Consider the following 18,342-nt stretch of genomic DNA (forward strand, 5'->3'; position numbering starts at 1 on the left):
GCGCCTTGTAATGGGATTTACAGTGTCATAATAGCCACATTGAAACTTTACTGTACCACAGTCACTTTGATGTGCAATAGTAAAGATAATGTTTTTTTACTTCCTTCAATTTAACATCAGAATTATATGTCATAACCAGATTACAACCTTGATAACCTAATGTCTTTGTTTAAAGTTCAATTCCAGAAAGCCAATTTTCTTTTAATTTATCCTTGTACTTTGTAGTGATAATTTATTGATTTATGCCACCAGTCTACAAGTCTCTTTAGCAATCTGACCATTGGATTGTTTTATAATGTAACAGATTTACATTGTGATGCAGTGATCTAGATCTATTGTAAATAGAGTACAAGAAGAATTGCTTCATTTGAAAAATTGGCAAGATTCCAAACTCAATACAAAGTGCTCGGGTTTAATTCTTATTTGTTTAATGCAATGAAAAACGGTCATTTTATAAATGTAAGTTTTAAATATGGCTCTTGCCATGTGCAAGTCAGATTTCATGGGGGAAAGATTCATGCACATGGTACCACTTTAATTGGTGCAATGCAGACTTACATCAATTCCCCAAGGGCAGATAGTGCCATGGGCCACTAACTGCTCAGCCTATCTGAGTTTCTTCATTGATATCATTGAAGAACGCTGCTTGGGCCACATATGTAACAGCCTGTGGCACTCTGTTCCCAGGGAATCATACGAACATAAGAAATTGAAGATCATATAATAGACCATTTGGCCTCTGCAGTCTGCTTAACCATTTACTATGTTCAAGGTTGATCTTCTACCTCAATCCTACTTTCTTAGCTGCTCCCCATTTCCCTTGATTCCTTGAGAGATCAAAAATTAATGAATTTCAATCTCAATATACTCAGCGATCAAGCATCCACAACTCTCTGGGGTAGACAATTCCAAAGATTCATAACCCTCTGGGTGAAGAAATTTCTCCTCATCTCAGCACTAAATGATCAACCTCTTATCCCAAGACTCCAGTGTTCTAGGTTTCCCAATGTCTACCCTATCAAGCCCCTTCAGAAACTTGTATTTTTCAATGAGATCACCTCTCATTCTTCTAAACCACAGCCAGTATAGGCCAAATTTATTTAGTCTCTCATCACAGGGCAACCCATTTATCCCTGAAGCCAATTCAATCCAAGAATCTTTGCTGTACCACCTTTAAGGCAAGTATATCCTTCCTTAGATGTGGTTTCACCAAAGCCCTATACAATTGTAACAAGGCTTCCTTATTCTTGTACTTCTATCCCAAGCAACGAAGATCAGAAAGCCAGTTGCCTCCTTAATTGCTTGTTGTACCTATTATTGTATCATAAAATGATTGCAACATAGGAGGAGGCCATTCAGCCTGTCATATCCATGATGGCTCTCTACAAGAGCAACTTCGCTAGTCCCACTCCCCTGCCTTTTCCCTATATTTCTGCAAATGTTTTCTCTGCTGATAATTATCGATTCCTTTTTTGAACCTGCCTCCACCACTTTCTCAGGAACTTCATTCCCGATTCTAACCACTCTCTATGTAATCAAGGTTTTCCTCGTCTGGTTCTTTTTGCTAATCACCTTAACTCGGTGCCCTCTGTTTCTCAGCCCTTCTGCCAACGGGAACAGTTTCTCACTATCTACTCGGTCTAAAACCCTCACGATTTTTGAACACATCTATCAAATGTCCTCTCAATCTCCTCTTCTCCAACAAGCAAAACCCCAGCTTCACCAATCTATGCACATAACTGAAGTCTCTCATCCCTGGAACCATTCTGGTAAATCTTTTCTGCACCCTCTCTGATGGCTTCACATTCTTCCTAGTGCCCAGAATAAGACAGAATACTCCAGTTAAGGCTAAGCCAGAGTTTTAGAAAGATTCACCATAACATCCTTGCTTTTGTACTCTATAACTTTTACTTATAAAGCCCAGTACCCTGTTATGCCTTATTAGCCGCTTTGTCTATCTGTCTGGCATCTTCAACGATTTGCGCACATATACCCCCATGTCCCTGTGCTCCTGCACCCCTCTTAAAAGTGTACCTTTATTTTCTAATCCCCTCCATGTTTTCCTACCAAAATGAATCAATTCACACTTCTCTGCATTAATATTCATCTGCCAGATGTCCGTCCATTCCACCAACCTAGTCTATATCTTTTTGAAGGTGAGAGGAGAAAACTATAGAGGAGATGTGCGGGGTGTCTGGAATTTGCTGCCAGAGGAGGTGGTGGAAGCAGGTACGATAGTGGTGTTTAAGAGGCAACTTGACAAATACATGAATAGGATGGGAATAGAGGGATACGGACCCTGGAAGTGCAAAATGTTTTAGTTGACGGGCAATATGATCGGCGCAGGCTTGGAGGGCCGAAGGGCCTGTTCCTGGGCTGTACTTTCCTTTGTTCTTTAACACTATCCTCACAATTCGCATTATTTCCAAGTGTTATGTCATCTGCAAATTTTGAAATTGTGATCTGAACACCCAATTCTAGGTCATTAATATATATCAAGAAAAGCATTGGTCCCAATCCCGATCCCTGGGAAATCCTACTATATACCTTCCTCCGGTCCATTCACTAAAACAGCCATTTACCACTATTCTCTGTTTCCATCAGTCAGCCAACTTCACCTCCATGCTGTATCCTTTTTATTCCATGAGTTTCAACTTTGCTGACAATATGTAGCACTTTATCACACACCTTTTGGAAGTCCATATACACCACATCAGCCACGTTACCCTCATCAACCCTCTCTGTTACCTTATCTAAAAAATTCAATCAAATGAGTTAAACATGATTGGCCTTTAACAATCTGTGCAAGCTTTCCATAATCAGTCCGCATGTGTCTAAACAATCATTAATTTGTCCCAGATTATTGTTTTAAAAGCTCCCCCACCACTGAGATTAACCTGAATGGCTTGCAATTGCTGGGGTTATCCTTACACCTTTTTTTGAACAAGGATATTTGCAATTTTCCAGTCCTCTGGCAGCACCCCTGTGTCTGAGGAGAATTGGAAAATTGCAGCCAGTGCCTCTCTAATTTCCACCCTTATATCCCTCAGTATCCTGAGATGAATCTGACCGAGTCCTGGTGACTTATCAACTTTAAGGACAGCCAGCCTTTCTAATACCTCTTTTTTGTAAGTTTTAGTCAATCCAGTGTCTCAATTACCTCTTTCACTATAACTTTGCAGCATTCTTCTTTCTTGATAAAGGCTGGTGCAAAGCATTCAGATAGTACCTCAGCCATGCCCCCAGCCTCAATGTGTAAATCCCCTGTTCAGTCCCTTATTGGCCCCACTCCTCCATTTATCATCCTTTTACTAATTGCATGACTATAGAAAACTTTAAGATTCCCTTTTATGTTGGCTGCCAGTCTCTTCTCATACTCTCTCGTTGTTGCTCATATTTCTTCCTTCACTTCCCCTCTGAACTTTTCATATTCAGCCTGTTTCTCAATTATATTATCAACCTGACATCCACACTACACACCCTTTTTCTGCTTCATCTTACTCTCCAGATCTTTCATCATTCAGGGAGCTCTGGATTGGTTTGTCCTATTTTTTCTCCTTTGTGAGAATGCACTTGACTGTACCCAAACTATCTCTTTAAAGGCAGGCCAATGTTCAATTACAGTTTTTCCTGCCAATCTTTGATCACAATTTATCTGGGCCAATGCCATTCTCACCCCTTTGAAATTGGTCCCTCCTCCAGTTAATTATTTTTACCCTGGATTGCTCTTTGTCCTTTTCCATAGCTAACCTAAATCTAATGATACTGTGATCACTGTTCCCTAAATTTTCTCACCCCACTTCTCCTATCTCATGCCCCAGAAGCAGGTCCAGCAATGCCTCCTTCTTCATCGGACTGAAAACATACCACTGTAGAAAATTCCCCTGAACAGACTTCCCGTTCTCTGCCCTGTACACTATTATGATCCCAGTCTACGTTAGGTTAGTAAAAGATTTCCAGTATAACTCTGTTATCACCATTGTGGGTCTTAGATGAGGTTCAGGATTGATAAAGACTGCTCGAGGCAAAGCTATCGGTAAACTTTACCTTTTATTGAACATTCTACTATGTTCAGTACCGGCTTAGCATGAGACTCTAATGGAATTCTATCTCAGCATACTCTGCTGTCATGTGATCTTACACTATTGATGATGTAAACTGTCTATCTACATGTTTAATGTTAACCCTTTACGCAACAATAACTGCTCAATATTTTTTGTACCTCACTCTAATTACCTTGCAAATTTGTTGGTGTATATCTTTCTGATTAGTTTGGTGGCTAATAAAATATACCCAATAGTTTAATGGTATCTCTATTGTTTCTCAGTTCTAACTAAACAAATTCTGTCCTTGATCCCCCTAGGACACCCCCCTTTCTCCAGCACTAAAATATTAGCTTTAATCAATGCTGCCACCCCTCCTCCTTTCCTTCCTTGCGTATCTTTCTTGAACTCCTTGTAACCGGGAATATTTGGTACCCATTTTTGAGCCACTTCTTTGTTCTCCCCATTACATCATATTCTCATGTGTCTGTCTGCTCCTGCAGCTCACTAACTTGATTTACCATATTCCATGCATTCAAATACACATACAGTAAACCCAATGTATGGCTTATTGGATTCCCTTCGACTCTGAGCCCACCTAATACCTTACTATTTCTAACTTTAGTGCTATCCCAGTTCTCCCAGTTCTTTTTCCACATTGTTTTTCCTCTTTAATATTACCTCCTGGTTCCCACCCCCTACCAAATTAGTTTAAACCCTCTCAATAACGTTAGCAACCCGACACGCAAGGACTTTCAGCTTGGCTCTGTTGAGGTGCAACCCATCCGGCCTATTAGGGCCTATCTCCCCCAGAAACAGCCTCTGTGTACTCCAGGAAATTAAACCCCCCCTCCTGCACCACATTCCAGCCACACGTTCATCTTCTCTATCCTCCTTTGCCTGTATGCACTAGCGTGTGGCAAGAGATTAACACTTTTCATTTCCTGCTTGCTAGTTTCTTTCCTAGCTCAGTAAAATTGACCTGCAGGACCTCATCCCTCTTTTTACCTATGTCATTGGTATCAATATTGACTGTTGACTTTTTACCCTATCCCCTCAGAGTACTCTGAAGCTGCTCAATGATGTCCTTGACCCTGGCACCATACCATCCTGAATTCACGCCTATGGCCACAGAAATGCCTGCCTGTTCCCCTAACTATAGAAGCCACTATCACTATTGTTTTCCCAAGCTTCCACATGGTCCTGTACAGTTGAGCCACTTGCAATGCTGTGGACTTGACTCTGGCTGCATTTCCCGAGGAACCATCACCCCACCAGTATTCAGAATGCTGATTGGAGAACAATATATTCAGGGGACCCCTGTCCTGCCTGCTTGCTCCTCCTTGGCTGCCTCATGTTCACCCATTTGCTCTCTGCCTGCACACACTTAAGCTGCAGGGTGACCACCTTCAGAAACATGCTATCCAGATGGCTCTTAGCTGCGCAGATGCACCCCAGTGAAGTCAGCTGCTGCTCAAACGGAGCTCAAGCTGCTCCAGAGAACACTTCTTGCACATGTAGTTATCCAGGCTACAAGAAGTATCTTGGAATTCTCACATATTACAGGATATGCATTCCATGTTGACGGAGGATTCCCGCCATGCTCCTATTTTGAGACTAACGAAACTTAACAGAAATTAACTTGGTCTTATGAAAGACTTGTAAATATAAAAAAAAACACACACAACTCAGCAGTTTCCCTTGGGCCGACAATAGTTTTCATTTTTTTACCTCGCTTTCTGATCTCCATGCTCATTCTGCTCTATTGCTCTGACCCTGGACTCCTTCAATGACACACGCCTCATCTCCAGGCTCCCTGAACAACCAATCACATACCTGCTCCTATGACATCACCTTGTTTGTTTTCTCTCCCAGTCCTCTCCCTCTGTTCCCTGCAGGCTCATTCACTCTGTCTCCCACTGACTCACCCTCTCGCTGACTCCCTGTGACTCATTCTCTCTCGGCCTCCCAAGGGCTCTCTGTTTCTCCCTGTCTCTAAAGGCTCATCTCTATCTCATACTGACTCCCACAGACTCATTCTCTCTCATTCTCCTACAGGTTTGCTCACTCTCTGACTCCCATTGACTCTTATCTGGCTCGTCCTGAGGGCTACATCGGTTTGTAATTAGCTGTCGTCTTCTGCGGATGCTGCCTCTGATCTGAAGGATAGTAGACAAAACAGCAAACGTCTTTCAATCCCCAACCAGTTGTGCGATCTAGTTAATGACCTGAGCTTCAATCTACTCCTTGATGTCACCCAGTCAAGTGTCTCAGCAGCTTGCATTTGGATGTGCTCTTGCGATGCCATGGCATACAAGGCTATGGGTTTAGTGCTGGAAAATGGGATTAGAATAGTTAGGTACTTGTTTGACCGGTGCAGACTCGATGGGCTGAAGGGCCTCTTTCTGTGCTGTAGACCTCTGTGACTCTGAGCTCCATTTTTGTTACCCCCAATTTCAGTGCCTGATTATTCTTCATTTAGTTGATCGTGGAGTATTACTTGTTTGCATTTCAAATGTCTCCAGCCTTCTACATTTTATTGCACTGAAAGGCCAGCTCTCACATCTGTATAAAGCCATTAACTGACACTTCCATTATCTTGATATCTGTCCGGCTGCCAGTAAATGGTGCATGTCGTTAGATACTCATTCAGCTGTCACAATTACTATCCTGACTGATTTTGCATGAATTAGCCAACAGTTCCAGAGTACCATCAACTGTTATGATAGTCTTTTGCATTTCAACTCTACTTTTGTTGGTGATCAATGTTTTCACTTATTTAGCATTGATTTTAGCCCATGTTTGGTCCTCTGATTGTTTATCGATCATATGGTCTATCATGCTGATTCTATGGGTGGTAATATGTGGCTTTGTGGAGCTTTGTTCTTCTGTTTAGCTGAAAAATAATTTCCTTAACTGAACGCTTTTTACCTCAGCTTAGTTTTTACTGTTTTGTTTTGCGAATGCCTTTTTATCAAATTGCCTGTGCAGAGGAGAAATACAGCTATTAGTTTAAAACAATGGATCTCCCACGCATCCGCCCTCACGCCTTCTCCTCCCTTCCAGAAACATGATAGAGTCCCCCTTGTCCTCACTTATCACCCCACCAGCCTCCGCATTCAAAGGATCATCCTCCGCCATTTCCGCCAACTCCAGCATGATGCCACCACTAAACGCATCTTCCCTTCACCCCCCCTGTCAGCATTCCGTAGGGATCGTTCCCTCTGGGACACCCTAGTCCACTCCTCCATCACCCCCTACTCCTCAACCCCCACCTATGGCACCTCCCCATGCCCACGCAAAAGATGTAACACCTGCCCCTTCACTTCCTCTCTCCTCACCGTCCAAGGGCCCAAACACTCCTTTCAAGTGAAGCAGCATTTCACTTGCATTTCCCCCAACTTAGTCTGCTGCATTTGTTGCTCCCAATGTGGTCTCCTCTATACAAAACATAAACTGGGCGACTGCTTTGCAGAACACCTGCGGTCTGTCCGCAAGAATGACCCAAACCTTCCTGGCACTTGCCATTTTAACACTCCACCCTGCTCTCTTGCCCACATGTCTGTCCTTGGCTTGCTGCATCGTTCCAGTGAAGCCCAACGCAAACTGGAGGAACAACACCTCATCTTCCAACTAGGCACTTTACAGCCTTCCGGACTGAATATTGAATTCAACAACTTTAGGTCTTGAGCTCCCTCCTCCATCCCCACCCTCTTTCTGTTTCTTCCCCCTTCCTTTTGTTTTTTCCACCCCCACTAGAGCTATACCTTGAGTGCCCTACTATCCATTCTTAATTAGCACATTCGCTTAGATTTATCACCAACTTCAACACCTATGTGTTCTTTTGTTCTGTTGTCTGTGACATCTTTTGATGATTTGCTTCTATCACTGCTTGCTTGTCCCTACAACCACACCACCCCCCTCTCCACTTCTCTCCCCCAACATCCCCCCCACCGCCCACCCACCGCCCCCCCCCCCCACACACCTTAAACCAGCTTATATTTCACCCCTTCCTTGGATTCACCTAGTTCTGTTGAAGGGTCATGAGGACTCAAAACGTCAACTCTTTTCTTCTCCGCCGATGCTGCCAGACCTGCTGGGTTTTTCCAGGTAATTATGTTTTTGTAATGGATCTTCCTCCTGTTACTCTAGCATTATGTGTTAATGGCATCTTAGTGTTAACCTGGTGCAGTTGATAGTATTATTACATCTGAAGCAAAAGGCTGTGGGTTTGAGCCCTGCACTTGGATTGAATGCATAAACTAAGCTGATGCCTCATTATTGCACATGTCATTCTTGGTATGAAACATTTAACTCAGATATTGTCTGCCTGTTCAGCACCAGTAGATCCAGTGGTACTTTACAAAGAGCAGGTGTTTCTTCTGATGCTCCACCAACGTTCCTCACTCAGCCACTACCACCAAAAAATACTCACGACATTGCAAACCCCGGATAATTAAATTTTCTACACTTCCACCCATGTCCCAACTAATGAAGAGTCTCTCCTCCCGCTACACCCCTCCCTGCACACCCCTACATGCTTAATGGGCTGGGAAGGTGCTTCTCATGAATCCCTCCAACAATCACATCACAATGTCCATTCAAATTGGGATATAAATCTCAGTATTTTTACACTTTCAGTGTTGGCAGTTCTAGAATATTGGAATTAGGTCTGAACCACTGAATTCATTTTAGTGTTAATTACTTATAGTCATATATATCTATGTGAAAGAAGACATTAGTGACCTGAAAGTCTTCATCATTGTTGGTTCCTTGTCCTCCATTAACTGCAGGATAAATGCCTGTTCAAAATATCATTTATTCACTATTAACCTGAAGACATGATTACATTACTCTGCTTTCTTAAGGTGTGGCTCTAAACCTAATGCTGTTAGGTTTGCAGTTCTTTTAGACAAAGATTATCATTAATCTTTGATCATCTTGTATAATAGTATTACATTATTGCATTAGCAAAATGAACTTTGAGTTATTAGTTTATCAGCGTCTTGCCACAACCTCTTGATAAGGTGCAATTTTTTCTGCCAAATCAAATTATAGATAGAAGTTAGTACATGTTTTACATGAATAGACTGAGGTATAAGTTGATCAACACTGTTTTCAAACAAATAGTCAGTCGCTTTCTCTCACTGTGATGGACTATACCACAGTTTACACATATATTGTATAAAGTAAAAAAAAAGATGCTGCAAATAGAAACATAGAAACATAGAAATGAGGAGCAGGAGTAGGCCTGCTCCCCCATTCATTATGATCATGGCTGATCATCCAACTCAATAGTCTCCTCCCGCTTTCTCCCCATATCCTTTGATCTCTTTCGCCCCAAGGGCTATATCTAACTCCTTCTTGAAAACATACAACGTTTTGGCCTCAACTATTTTCTGTGATAGCAAATTCCACAGGCTCACCACTCTCTGGGTGAAGAAATTTCTCATCTCAGTCCTAAATTGTCTACTCCGTGTCCTCAGACTGACCCCTGGTTTTGGATTCCCCCACCATCAGGGACATCCTTCCTGCATCTACCCTGTCTAGTCCTGTTAGAATTTTATAGGTTTCTATATACACTGTAAACATCAACAAAGGAGTTCAGTTTGGATATGGTGCATCGGGGTGCCTGCTCTGACTGCCTGTCTCTGTTCCACAGCCACTATCAGACCTGTTGTGTATTCCAACATTTTTAGGTGCGTATTTTTTAAAATCTATATTAATATAACCAGAGTTGCACTTTGACTCATCATGAGTATATGCTTCCTGTCTGTCATGGTGAAGGCTTAAGCACCATTCCCTCCCCCTCTCCAAAAAACACAATACCATCAAATTTCCAGGTTACTAGTCTCATTCTTGACTAGTTCTGATTTTTAGCAAAATATATTTCTCCTGAAGTCTATTGGTCTCCACAGTTGCTCTACCTCTTTGTCAACATCTTTTCCACTTTACCTTCTCTAGCTCCAGTCTCATTTGATAATGGTTGTTTTTATTCACAGTAATCACTTTGTTCTTTATACTATCTATAGCTTTCTCAATCATTAGCTTAAAGCTTATTATATTGTGATGAACACTCCCTAATGTGCTCCCACACTTATTTCTTTTATCTAATGCAATTCATTTCCCATTACAGCGATAGATCCAGCATTGCTTCCTCATTTGTTGGACTTCTGACTTATGTGGTTAGAAATTGGGTCTCAGCATGGGATGAGTCTGGGGGAACATTTTCTCAGCATCTACCCTTAATTATTATATATGGGCTGAATTTTATGTTATGTAGGCATGCGTCTGACCCGATTGGGCATGAAATCGCGTGAGAAGAAATCGGGCAAGCGTCCCGATGTCATATTTCGTTCATAAGTCAGAAGTGCGCCCACCAACAATTAAGAGGGCAATTAAGCCCATTAAAGACGCCATTGTCTGCTATTTTTCGTTGCCTGTCTTACAGTTGGTGGATAGGCTAATCGGCCAGGCGGCCTTTACATTTTCAGGAAACCTCGTCCAGGGGCGGGATGAGATTTCTGTAATAAAATAAAATAAAAATAAAAACAGTGGACAGCATTTTTATCATCTATATTGTCAGGTGCCTGATTGTGATGCTCGGACATTTTTTTTCTGCTTTTTAAAGTTTATTGGAACATTTTCAGGCCTGCAGCTCCCTGGCGCAGCTATCTGCCTTCAGGGAACTTTCTCTCAGTGCTTGCCAATGCCCACCCTCCTCCCGCCCCCACCCCAGCAGCGCTGAGCCTTTCAGCGCTTGCTTCACGCTGGCTGGCCGTTAATTGGCCAGCCAGCATGAAATTGCGGTTGGGGGGCTGATCACGGTCAGCGGTCTGTTTCCTGACCGATCCCGGGCCCTCTGATCGCGCCCGCCCACCAAGCTAAAAGTTCAGGCCTATGTTTCAGCGAGATCACCTCTTATTCTTAACTCCAGCGAATATACGCCTAGTCTACTCAATTTCTCCTCATAGAACAATCCCCTCATCCCAAGGATCAGTCTAGAGAACCTTTGTTGAACTTCCTTTAGGGCAAGTATATCCTTTCTTAGGTAAGGAGACCAAAACTGAGCACAGTACTCCAGCAGTGACCTCACCAATGCCCTGTATAATGGTCATAAGACTTAAACTCCAATCCATATTTAATAAAACTTACATATCTGTTATCTTCCACATTGCTTGCTGTACCTGCATGTTAACTTTTTGAGATTCACATAAAAGTACACCCAGGTCTTTCTGAACACTAACATTTTTTCCAATCTCTCACCACTGAAAAAATATTCTGCTTTTTTATTTTCCCTATCAAAATGGGTAACTTCACACTTCACCGCATTGTATACCATTTGTCATATTCTTGCTCATTCTCTCTGCAACTTGCCATATCCCTCTGCACCCTCTTTGCATATTGCTCACCATTTACTTTTCCACTTAATATCAATAAACTGGGACACATAATGCTCAGTCCCCTCATCTAAGTCATTTATATAGATTGTAAGGAGCTGAGACCCAAGTACTGATCCTTGTGGTGTCCCCGCTAGCTGTAGCCTGACAATCTATCCTCTAGTTACATCCTCAAACAACTCGAATAGATTTGTCAAACTCAATTTCCTTTTCATAAATCCTTGTTGAGTCTGCTTAGACAAGCTGGCCTCTATCTCCTGGTGTCCAGATCATCGGAGGTTGGACGTAAGTTAGAAGATGCGCATGAGGACCCCACGGAAGTCCTGACGTACACATGTGTTGAAATTGCCTAGGTAGTTTAAACTTCTGATGGGCTGATTTCCACTGCCCAGAACCCTCCTGGAGTATCTCTGACACTGAGCTCAGTATCAGAAACCTGAGCCAGATACATAGGACTTACCTGCATACATACCCTAGAAATTTAATACTGTTTATTACCTGGTCTAACTCAGTGATCAGTCAGCGTAACTCAACTGAGCACCACAACCAACACACCACGATCACACCCCCACCCTGACTACAGCCAAGCCAACTACCCTCCCAACCGGATCCAAGTACGCCCCTGACCTGGCCTGACTAGCCTCCCGGCACAACCAAACAACAGCCCCACCCAACTACCCCAATGAACCAACCTGACTACCCCACCTGGCGATCACCACCACCTCCCACCCCCCACCACCAACCAGACGCAACTACCCCCCACCCCGACATGACCACTGCTCCCCACCCAACCAAACCCCTCGGCCTGACCAGACTACCACACCCAAGCCAATCATCCCCTCAGTGGACTATCTCCCACCCAACTACCGCCCCCCCCCCCTCCACCCTGCCTGAGACCTGGCTACCCCAGGCGACTCAACCTGATCCCCCCATCCTAATTTTTAAAAATTCATTCATGGGATGTGGGCATTGCTGGATGGGCCAGCAGTTATTGCCCCTCCCTAATTGCCCTTGAAAAGGTGATGGTGAGCCGCCTTCTTGAACCACTGCAGTTCACGAGGCATAGGTACACCCACAGCGCTGTTAGGAAGAGAGTTCCAGGATTTTGACCCAGTGACAGTGAAGGAACAGCGAAATATTTCCAAGTCAGGCTTGGAGGGCAATGTCCAAATGGTGGTGTTCCCACCTATCTGCTGTCCTTCTAGATGGTTGTGGTTGTGGGTTTGGAAGACACCGTCTAAGGATCCTTGGTGAGTTCCTGCAGTGCATCTTGTAGATGGTACACACTGTTGCCACTGTGCGTCGGTAGCGGAGGGAGTGAACATTTGTGGATATGGTGCCAATTAAGAGGGGCTGCTTTGTCCTGGATGGTGTCGAGCTCCTTGAGCGCTGCTGGAGCTGCACTCATCCAGGCAAGTGGGGAGTATTCCATCACACTCCTGACTTGTGCCTTGTAGATGGTGCACAAGCTTTAGGGAGTCAGGAGGTGAGTTACTCGCTACAGGATTCCTAGCCTCTGAGCTGCTCTTTTAGCCACAGTATTTATATGGCTGGTCCAGTTCAGTTTCTGGTCAATAGTAACCCCCAGGATATTGATAGTGGGGGTTCAACGATGGTAACATCAAGGGGTGATGGTTAGATTCTTGGAGATGGTCATTGCCCAACACTTGCGTGGCATGAATGTTACTTGTCACTTGTCAGCCCAAGCCTGGATGTTGTCCAGGTCTTTCTGCATTTGGACATGGGCTGCTTCAGTATCTGAGGTGTCGTGAATGGTGCTGAACATTGTGGAATCATCAGCGAACATCCCCACTTATCAATGACCTTATCATGGAAGGAAGGTCATTGATGAAGCAGCTGAAGATGGTTGGGCCTAGGACACTACCCTGAGGAATTCCTGCAGTGATATCCTGGAACTGAGATGGTTGACCTCCAACAACCACAACCATCTTCAAACATCTTCACTCACTCACCCATTCATTCACTCACTAATCCACTGAAAGACTTGAGAGCTTTAAAAAGTTACCTGAATACGGCAACTAATGGCGTGAAAAGTGGGTGTGCCCTCTCTTCATCCATCTTTTCTTGCCCTTGGTCAGTCTCCCCCTTGGATGCTTACACTGACTCATTGATGCTTCAACCAGGTTCTGAAGTTCTTGCCAAAAAATCGCTAAAGGGTTTGGGTCGCTGTAAACTTCAAGGGTAGCGAATGCCAATGCATTCAGCGTCGACACTGACCAGGAGATCTGGGCTACAATGACTTTCCAAATGCCCTGTTACCATGGACTGGATTTTACAGGTGCTGTGGTCCCTGCGTCCCTGACTGAAAAGGCAGGGGTTGGGGGTGGGATTGAGGGTGGGATTGAGTGTGGGGTGCCCACCCATGATCCCAACAGCTGCCCCTTTAAACAGCATTAATTACTGTAAACTGAGAATCCCACTCCTTTCCCAGAGCAAATCCCACCTTCGAGATTTGCCGGCTAATCGGATGGATTGCAGCTCTGTAATCGCAGCAGTGCCAGCTGGGAGTAGTGGCCAAGTTTGGGACTACAGGCAGTCCTCACTGAGGAGCCCAGGTAAGTCTAGAATTGGGGGTTTCAGCGGGGAGTGAGGGGGGTGGGAATTGGTTCCACAAGGCCACAAGGAGGGTTAAAGGGGGAGGGTGACCTTGGGGGGGTGGGGTTGACCTTGCGGTGGTGGGGAGCTGGGGTGGTGGGATTGACCTTGTGGAGGTGGGGGGTGAACTTGTGGTGGGGGGTGCCTCTGTTGGGCCTAGCAATGAAGGTCCTCTTCCCCCTTACCAAACACCAATCCATGCAGCTTAAGCTGCCAAGCCTTCCGCATGGCGTGGGCTCCCCCCAACCCCTCACCCCGCCCACTGTGGGTAAAATACTGGTAGTGGCAGAATTAGGCCATTAATTGACCACTTAAAGACTTCAATAGGCCTAAGGATAGCGGGGCTGCCCAACTCCTTCCATAACCCACATAAAATTTCAGACGAGTCGTGTGTGAGCAGGTAGGCAGTGGGAAGGCCACCAGCTGGATTTTACAAAGCCCCACCTTCAAACCCACTGGCACACAAGTGTAAAATCCAGCTCCGTATCCGTAACAATAGATTCCAATATTTTGCCTACTGCTGATGCTAGGCTAACTGGCCTATGGTTCCCTATTTCCTCTCTTCCTTCTTTGTTTAAAGCAGTGAGATATTTCTTACCTTCTAATCCTTAAGAATTGTTCTGGAATCTAAGTAATTCTGAAAGATCAAAACCAATGTGCTCACTATCTCTGTAGCTACCTCTTTAAAACCCTATGATGCAGGCTATCAGGCCCAGGGAATTTTTTTGCCACTTCGTTCCATTAATTTCTCTCATATAATTTCTGTACATTTCTACAAATTCCTTTATATCTGCAATATTTAATTTCTGATCCTGGCATCTCTGCAGTCATGTTTCTGTTGCTGATTTTCTTACCTTTAATTATTGCCTCCAATTGCCTTGTTTTGGTTCTTAAACTGAGTGGATTGAAGTTTAATATGCTCTCATTTTTCATTACTCCTCCTTAACAGATATTGTATTGTTTTCTGTAACATTTTCTGTTCAGTGAGAATTTGTGTGATCGTTGGGCGGAATCTTCCCAGCTTTGCAGTAAAACGATGTTTTACCCACCGACCACAAGAGTGGGTTTTCACGCCGTATTGCCTCCTGCCTGGCGTGTCCCATCTCATTAATAACGCATTAACGGGAAACACGCTGGATCACTAGTGGGCGGGGTCGGATTTGCCCGCCACACCATGACCTTGCTTCGGGCGCCATATTTAAAGTGCACCAGAGCGCAACCTACTGCATGGTCTTCAGACCTGGATTGCTTCAGATGACAGATGGTCCTGAAAGCAAAGAAGACGGCAGCCCCCAAATTTAGTGACCCCTCTCTAGGGCACATGTTAGTCACAGCGGAAGGCCACGGTGATGTTCTCTACCCCCACCCTGGCCGCAGGAGGTCCACCAGGAGGTTACCAATCCGGCCTGGGAGGCGGTGGCAGCGGTGGTCAGCGCCACTGGAGCACAGAGGAGGTCAGCCATCCAGTGCAGGAAGAGGATGAATGGTCTCATCTGTCCATCAGGTCATCCACCTCATCACTCTCACACTCGCAAACCTATCACACATCCACAGGGATCTCACACCTCAAGGAACAACACCACTAACTCTCACACAAACCCTCACATCTCCATCAGGCTCATATCCTCTCGAGCTCACATCCTCATCCTGTCCATGGCTCCGCTCACCACACAAACATTCCACGCAGTGCCATGTGTCCTGCTCACACTCTCTCCACCTGTTCTCCACCAGGAGAAGCCTGCTCACATTAGAAGGGAGAGGTCCCAGACTGGGAGGGAGTGGGGTGGAGTGGCCCATATTAGGTCCTTTGCTCACTTTGAGGAGCGTGCCATCGCGCTGACTGGTGAGGATGTGGATCATGCCTATAGCAACAGTGAGGTCGGGGGCGAATACCCACCTGAGGATCCTGCACCACATCATCCTTCCCTCAACGCAGCTGTGAGTGCTCTATCTCCTGCTTTTGATTCTGCTGCCATGTACTACTTATCTCTACTTCACTTCACAGGGAGCTCTGCTACGTCACTGATGACCACAGCCAGCCAGTCCCTCAGCTCCATCCACATCCTCACCTCCAGCCAAAAGGACACCTCCTCAATTGAAGAGCTGGAAATAAGCAGCCTGGAAGACCCATCACAGTGCTTACCCACACCCTCCACCAGCGCAGAGACACACACCTCGGTGGGACCTAGATCTAGGACAGGCTCAGGTTCACAATCTGGTGGTCACCGCAATGACACGCTTCCGCAGCAGGAGGAGGCAGGTTCCCGGCACAGAGGACTGCTGGGGAACAAGCATCTGAGGTCAGAGTCAGATGACGAGTTTCTGGATTCGGCCTTCCAACTCATCGTGGAGAATCAGCAGAAGGCTGTGGAATGTCACACCGAGCAGTTGGAAGCCCTCAACAGAGTGACCCGTGAGTCGGAGGAGTGCGCCCGCCTGCTCTGTGTGGTGTGCACATGTACACGTATAAAGGTTTCCGTGGGAAGGAGGGCAGACGCCATGGAGATCCTAGTCCAGCAGAACGCAGAGGTGCATATGGACCTGCACTCCATCGCAGCAGCCATGGGTGAGTCCCTGCAATGGAATCGCAAGAGAGAAACAAGGTACCTCGACGTCCGTCCAAGTGCTCCTCCCCCTCAAGGAGTCAGGCCGGGGCCCTCGGGCACCTGAAGGAAGGAGGAACAGCAACTGGACACCTCAGGGCCATCCACTCAGTAATCTCAGAGGCTGCCCACTCCTTCCAAGTCGCCTTTGTCTGTGCAAATCTGGGACTCGCCCTCTGTCACTGCAGAGAAAACAGCTGGCCCACAGGAGGACAGCCAAAGCAAGGCCTTGGCTCTCCAGAGCACACACTCGGAAGTCATCAGAGGCAATAGGGCCAACCATTGCACCCACTGTCTCCACCCTGATGTCAGGTTAGCGCCTAGAAGAAAAGTGGCTGGCCTAAGAAATTCTGATCACCAAGTGGTTGCAGGATTGAACGCATTTTGTTGCTCTGAAATCTGAAAATATATTAACTTGCACTGAACAATGTGTAACGTTGTCTTTGAGCTTCATTTACGGGCTTAATGAGTCCTCCCACTGCACCACCACTTCCCCAACCCACCCCACCGCCCTGTACTGGCAGTTTTGTTGCAACCATGACTGATGCTGGAGGGAGAAGTGTGTGTGTGTGTGGCAGGGCCTTTCGGAGCCTCGTGCAAGCACTCTCCCACGCACACAGAGCCTTCATCCATCACACTCATCTCACTGTCCCGAGCATTTCCAAAGCTGTCTGCTGGGGTTCTCTCCCTGTTGTCTATCTGAGCTGACCCACATCCCCGCCCACCCACTGATCCTGCTCCAATGCAGCACCTGTGCCCGTCCAACACAAGGCTCCATTCACTTTTGATTTTCAATATCCATAGTCATGGTCAAGAATCTTGTCAGCTCCCCCTGTATTTCCCCTCCCTTCATTACTTATGACCTTTCCCCCATCACTGTCGACCTCCCCACAGTCACCTTCCCACCTGAACCCTTGTTGTTCCAGGATGTTCAGGTGAATGTGCACGTTCCCGATCTTCCTGAGAATCCCACCCCCATCCACGTTGACTTCCTTGGCTTCCTCCTTCCGAACCCCAGGGTCCGTGTCAGCCTCCGAATCCCCACCAACCACACTCACCATCCCTTCTGCCACTACCGACGCACTCTCACCTTTCCACCCTACCAGTCCCCTCGCACAGTCACCGTTCCCTTCTCCCCCTCCCAATCTCACCCCTATGTCGCCTTTGTTCCACCCACTCCCAACCTCACCCCCCAACCTTCATCCCCCTCCTCCCAACCTCACCCCACCCGGTACACCTACCTCTCCCAGCCACACCTAGACCTTCTTCCCCCAATCCCTGCTGTCACCGATCATCCCTAGTGGTCCATGGCCAAGACTATAATGTTCTGAAGCAGACCCGAAGCATCAGTGGAGACCTCCCATCTTCCGTGAGCTGCTTCGTGGTGGAGCCATGTCCATGAGAATCCACCCAGCACACGATGCACGTGTTTCTCCAGGGTCCGGTAGCTGTATGGCTCCAGCATCATCTTCTCCTCGGATGTCTGCAATCTGAGCAAGGCCCTAATAGTGAGTCCCGACTTCTGCACATCACCCTTGTCCAGATGTGTCCTGTTTTCCCGCCGGTGTAACGGTAAATCGGGCATGGGGGAACGATTCCAACCGGGCTTTACTTTGCACCCCATTACCGGGATACACCCTAGCCTCCAGCGGGATTCTCATTCCGCCATGGTGGACACCA

Source organism: Carcharodon carcharias, chromosome 22, assembly GCF_017639515.1.
Source record: "Carcharodon carcharias isolate sCarCar2 chromosome 22, sCarCar2.pri, whole genome shotgun sequence".
Lineage (NCBI taxonomy): Eukaryota > Metazoa > Chordata > Chondrichthyes > Lamniformes > Lamnidae > Carcharodon > Carcharodon carcharias.